Source organism: Centropristis striata, chromosome 23, assembly GCF_030273125.1.
Source record: "Centropristis striata isolate RG_2023a ecotype Rhode Island chromosome 23, C.striata_1.0, whole genome shotgun sequence".
NCBI classification, from domain to species: domain Eukaryota; kingdom Metazoa; phylum Chordata; class Actinopteri; order Perciformes; family Serranidae; genus Centropristis; species Centropristis striata.
In genome coordinates, this window is record NC_081539.1 from 31,488,284 (window position 1) to 31,494,165 (window position 5,882).

Genomic DNA, 5,882 nt, shown 5'->3' on the forward strand with positions numbered 1-5,882 from the left:
ATAATGTTTAGTGCATTTTGGAGTTGAATTTATACAGTTGTACTTCAGACACAAAAGCCATTAAAGTGTACTTTTGCCCAGAACCAAAACAGAACAAAACCAGAACAGAATTATCACTGAAAATGTGTATCTGACAATAAAAAGACTGCTTATCCTGCAGATACAGGAGGTTTCATTACAGTGACCCCTCCCAGCATCCTGCAGACTCTTCCTCTGCTGAACGACTTTAACTTCATCTTCACCTTAATGGTTCCCAGTAGGTGATGGTACGTACCCGAACAGTTGAATTAGAAAGTGACTGCACCAAAGCTTTAATGTCAGGCTGTCTTCCTTCTCACAGACAAGTTTCTCTTTGGCAGTCAGGGACTGCAGCGAGTGATTGACACCCAAATCATGTGCAAATGAAATGAAGCCCCGAGGAGTCTCTGCTGACTGGACTCAACTTATTGGACCACCTTCAAGGGCACATGGAAACAACGGGGAATTGGGTCTGAAATTAATAACTGTGTTGATGCGGAAAAAATAACCAGGACGGTTAGTCGGGAGGGGATTATCAATAACAAATAGCTCAATAATTATTACAGTTACGCTAATTAAAATTTCTCCATGTACCTTGGAGAAATTAATCCAGTCTAGCTCCATGGAGCCCAGTCTTCCAGCTTGGTGTCTGGTTGAATGTACTGTCTAAACCCTGATCATTTTCATGACGTGTATATAATTGTGCTGTGTAATTACACCCAAACTGCATATTACAGTGCCATGACTTGACAAAGAGTTGAACAAGGGACTGCTTTATTTAATGGCCATCTTTTTTTTTTTGGCCACAATTGCATTATAATTACAGTGAAAAGAGGGTGAACAAGGGACTGCTTTATTTATAACCCAGACTAGATTATAATAAGGAAGCATTCACCCACATTTAATGTCTCGTCTGATTGGTTCTGCACTGACACTAAAGTTTAACTACCATCACTGCTCCTCAAAACTTGGCCCAACTCTCACACTTTATATCTCTTGGTTTAATTATTGCAAGTTTATAAGATGGTTTCCTATAATATTTTGTAAAGTGTCCTGTAGTAATTTCACTGTTGGCTTATTGATCTGTTGTCGCAGGAAGGCTTGAATCCATCCATCCATCCATCCATCCATCCATCCATCCATCCATCCATCCATCCATCAAATATCCATCCATACATCCATACATCCATCCATCCATCCATCAAACATCCATCCATCCATCAAACATCAATCCATCTATCCATCCATCCATCAAACATCCATCCATCCATCCATCCATCCATGCATCCATCCATCCATCCATCAAATATCCATCCATCCATGCATCCATCCATCCATGCATCCATCCATCCATCCATCCATGCATCCATCCATCCATCCATCCATCCATCCATCAAACATACATCCATCCATCCATCCATCAAACATCCATCCATCCATCCATCCATCAAACATCCATCCATCCATCCATCAAACATCCATCCATCCATCCATCAAACATCCATCCATCCATCAAACATCCATCCATCCATCCATCAAACATCAATCCCTCCATCCATCAAACATCAATCCATCCATCCATCAAACATCCATCCATCCATACATCCATCCATCCATCCATGCATCCATGCATCCATCCATCAAACATCCATCCATCCATCAAACATCAATCCATCCATCCATCAAACATCCATCCATCCATCCATGCATCCATCCATCCATCCATCCATCCATCCATCAAACATCCATCCATCCATCCATGCATCCATCCATCCATCCATCAAACATCCATCCATACATCCATCCATCCATCCATCAAACATCCATCCATCCATCAAACATCCATCCATCAAACATCCATCCATCCATCCATCCATCCATCCATCCATCAAACATCCATCCATCCATCCATCAAACATCAATCCATCCATCCATCCATCAAACATCCATCCATCCATCCATCCATCCATCCATCCATCAAACATCCATCCATCCATCAAACATCCATCCATCAAACATCCATCCATCCATCCATCCATCCATCCATCAAACAAACAAACAAACAAACATCTATCCATCAAACATCCATCCATCCATCCATCAAACATCCATCCATCAAACATTCATCCATCCATCAAACATTCATCCATCAAACATCCATCCATCAAACAAACAAACATCTATCCATCAAACATCCATCCATCAAACATCCATCCATCCATCAAACATCCATCCATCCATCCATCAAACATCCATCCATCAAACATCCATCCATCCATCAAACATCCATCCATCAAACATCTATCCATCAAACATCCATCCTCCCTGGACAGGTCTATTTATATTCACATTGACATCTATGAGCAATCAACCATTGACCTCAGTCACCTAACAGGCATGTTTCTGTGTGAGAGAAAACCCACAGTGACACTGGAAGAACATGCACATTCCTCACAGGATCCAGAGTCCGTCAATATATGAAAATAAATACATAATATATATATATATATATAAAATAAATATTGACAATGTTCTCATTATTTCCCATTAAATGAAAGCTTTATACTGCCCGGGGAAATCAGATGCCTGTCTAATAACCATAAAAGTCTTCTAACTGTATTTGAAATAGCGACATGAGTTGTTGTGCAGTGTGAGGGAGTGGATGCCCCGTATCTTAGCAGGATAGTCTCAGAGAACAGTCTGAAACTGGGACGATGGCTGTCTGGAGTGTGAAATTATGAATTTAGACAGAATATCTGTGAGGTGATAGAATAGCTTTATTATTTTACATCCAAAATGACTCCACTCAGATATGAAAATGTTATTTCGGGTTCCAATGTAATTAAATTTAAAGGTATGGGTAACTAATTTCTAATTATGTTATCTAATTATATAGTGTGTTGATGTTTTTGGTTAGACCAATAAACTGTATCATGCACACAGAACTGCAGTGCTGAAGGAGAGGAATATTTTGCTCGACTGGATGTAATTAATGAACCAATGAAATGGTTAATTACCCCCCAAACCTTTCCGTGATGGAATAGTTATATGCAGTTTGCAATTGTGCAAGGACTTAATATAAAACTGAAACAAATAAAATCACGCTATTTTTACAAGATTTAAAATCCAATGCAATTCTAAAAACAATCATGCCAATAAAATTGTGTCATTTCTGTAAAATAATAAGTAAATAAAACATCATATGCTTTGTTTCCAGATGGTTTTTTATTTATTTATCTATACTATACACAGTGCAATTGCCCATACTGATATAATTTAGCCATCTGATTACAAAGTATGGCAGCGGAGGGGTTCAGCAACCTTGTGGCTGGTCTTTATCACACTTGTAATAACAGAGGAGAGAGTAATTCCATTGATAATGAAATCTGACTCAATATATTCGAGGCCCTACTTGTCATTCTGCACACACTCTGCTCAGCGTGTCACTTTTTGGAGTAAATTAATCATTCCAGCTGTTATTTACATCCAGTGTGTCCACAGTTGTATCAGCCAAATTATTGTCATAAATCTCACTAATTCTGGAGGCTCTCCAGTTTGTGACAGACCTGCGTGAACTTAACCTCGTCAAAACTTTGGAGATGTTTCCCCCCTTCTCCTCGTTTGCATCGATAAAAGCAAACTGTATTGATACAAGACTTTACAAGAGTTTAATGAGCCCCTTCTTTCCTCTAAACATCCCTGATGATTAAACACACAACTAAACAAGCTTACTGAAACACTATAAATGCAAATGTGGGTGGCTGAAATGCAAATACTGTTGCATTTGCATGGGAAAAGCCATATCCTGACTCATTTCTCTCTTAATTGGAAGGGAGGTTTCACATTGTTTCCCCTCTAATTGACAGACACCAAAAGGTCAAAGCGGAGAGCATAAAGAGCATCTCTTATTCGTTGACTCTCCTGCTGACTCTTAATGCTCACGTAGATGACAGACCATTGGCTGTATAAACTGTCCCAGACGGGAGCTCCTAGTCCATGTTCCATCTCAAGCAGATCTTATTATTTTACACGCTTCTGATAAATATTCAGCACCAGATTTACATACATTCAATTTACAACAGCAATCTGCGTGTAATTAGCAGCACATTCACTAAGGCTGGAGCCAATTTTGCAGTCAGCGACTACGATTGCCCTGCAGCCACATTCTTAGAGTGAGAGAGAGCTCAAAAGGTGCAGATTAGTGGAGGGATTTGTCTGAGAGCAGCAATGTCAGAGAAAAATAGATAATGTAGTGATGCTGCATAAAGATACTGATTAATGAAGTAAAAGAGATTCGAAAGCTTTTACAAAGGCCACCTGAGAAAACTTATTTCTGTACTATGTTAGATTCTGTTTTGTAAAGTTATGCAGGTCAGACAAAGGAAGATGGAGGATCATATTAATATGGAAGACACAAAAAATGTTCCTCAAAGAGACACTAACCAACCAGGAAGACACTCAAAATGACCACAAAAAAAAAAAAGTCAGGAGATCTTCAAAATAAATAGACTTCCTCCTCTCTGGACCATAAAAGTCTAATTAAATATGGCACTTCATTCAGTATTTGTCAAGATATTTCAGTCTTGACTAACAGACTGACATTTCCAACCTTAGAAGCACTAATGAATGACATGACAGTGAAATATCATAGTTTAAGAACTTTCCAAGAGCAATACAGCCACAGATTGCAGCTGTAAATTTAAACAGTTTTGGAACAAGTGTCTACACTTTGTTAATTGCCTAGTGGAAAGAAACCTTCCAACCTTTCAACTTTCCATGTGCATTAATTGAGAACTATGCAAATTGAACTCTTGAGCAGCTGTATTGCCTGAGATGTTGATTGATTACATTTCCAGTAACTGGCAGGAAGAAACCTGCTGCTGTGCATCTCATACAGATCAGATCAGAGCTGTTAGTTTGTAAAGGGCCTTTAAACATCTCATATGTGGGTTTAACTTCTCTCTCTCAGTACTGGATACAGACCTGATGGCATCCTGTGCTGATTCCTAAAACTACCTATATCCCCCTGAATCTGTAAATGCTTTGACTTGAAGCCAAAATGTGTCAATCACCTGCAAAGCTTGTTGACGCCACTTTCCTCCGGCGGCTCTATAAGCTGTCAGCAGCGCGTAAGGAAACACTCTATCTTCTCGTGTCCTCTGCCTCCAACACAAAGCGCTTGTCCACACTTTTAATTTCCATTTGAACAAGCTCAACAAAGTGCATATAAAGGCTGTTTGAATTGTTCTTGTACATCTCACCAACTATCCCTGATATATAGCAGTGTTTAGCATTCAGTGCATGACTGAGTTGCAGTCTCCTTCTTCATCCAGACTTCTATCAATCCACTAACCACCACATAACCAGGGCTGGGTGAGAACAATCTGAGTGGATAGCCCCTGTTATTAACATCCCCACAGGGATACAAATGACACACAACAATAACACATACAAGGCATTAAATTAAGTGCACAAGGCAACATATTGCAATGGACAACATGCAGAATAACTCTCCAAAAATCTGTCAGTTGCACCAAAGCACTACCATCAAAAAGTGATGATGCTGCCAGTGGAAGAAGTCAAATATTTATATCCAGTCGAAGGCAGAAATCCACATAAGAAAGTCACAGAAAATCTTCTTCTTTTTTCCCTCCAAAATATGTCATATGCAATGCTCTTAATTGCTATAAAAACTACAGTACAACTGTACATGCCAGCTGTTTCATCATCACCAGCAAGATACTGTCTAACTTCACATATATACAGCCTTATATGTATGTATGAGATACATTAAGTGGTGTATTATTTCATAATGGCTGTCAGTGTTAATCTTGGTAAGTGAATGCTTGTAAAGTAAAGCAACA

The 5,882-nt window shown here is 39.2% G+C and overlaps 1 long non-coding RNA gene across 1 annotated transcript; it reads left to right on the forward strand.

Annotated features, from left to right (window-relative positions):
- The first annotated feature begins 202 nt into the window (after positions 1-202).
- LOC131962494 (uncharacterized) lies at positions 203-772 on the forward strand. The gene is made up of 2 exons (XR_009389933.1): positions 203-266; positions 360-772. It is a non-coding gene; the product is annotated as an uncharacterized LOC131962494 (long non-coding RNA).
- The last annotated feature ends 5,110 nt before the right edge of the window (positions 773-5,882 follow it).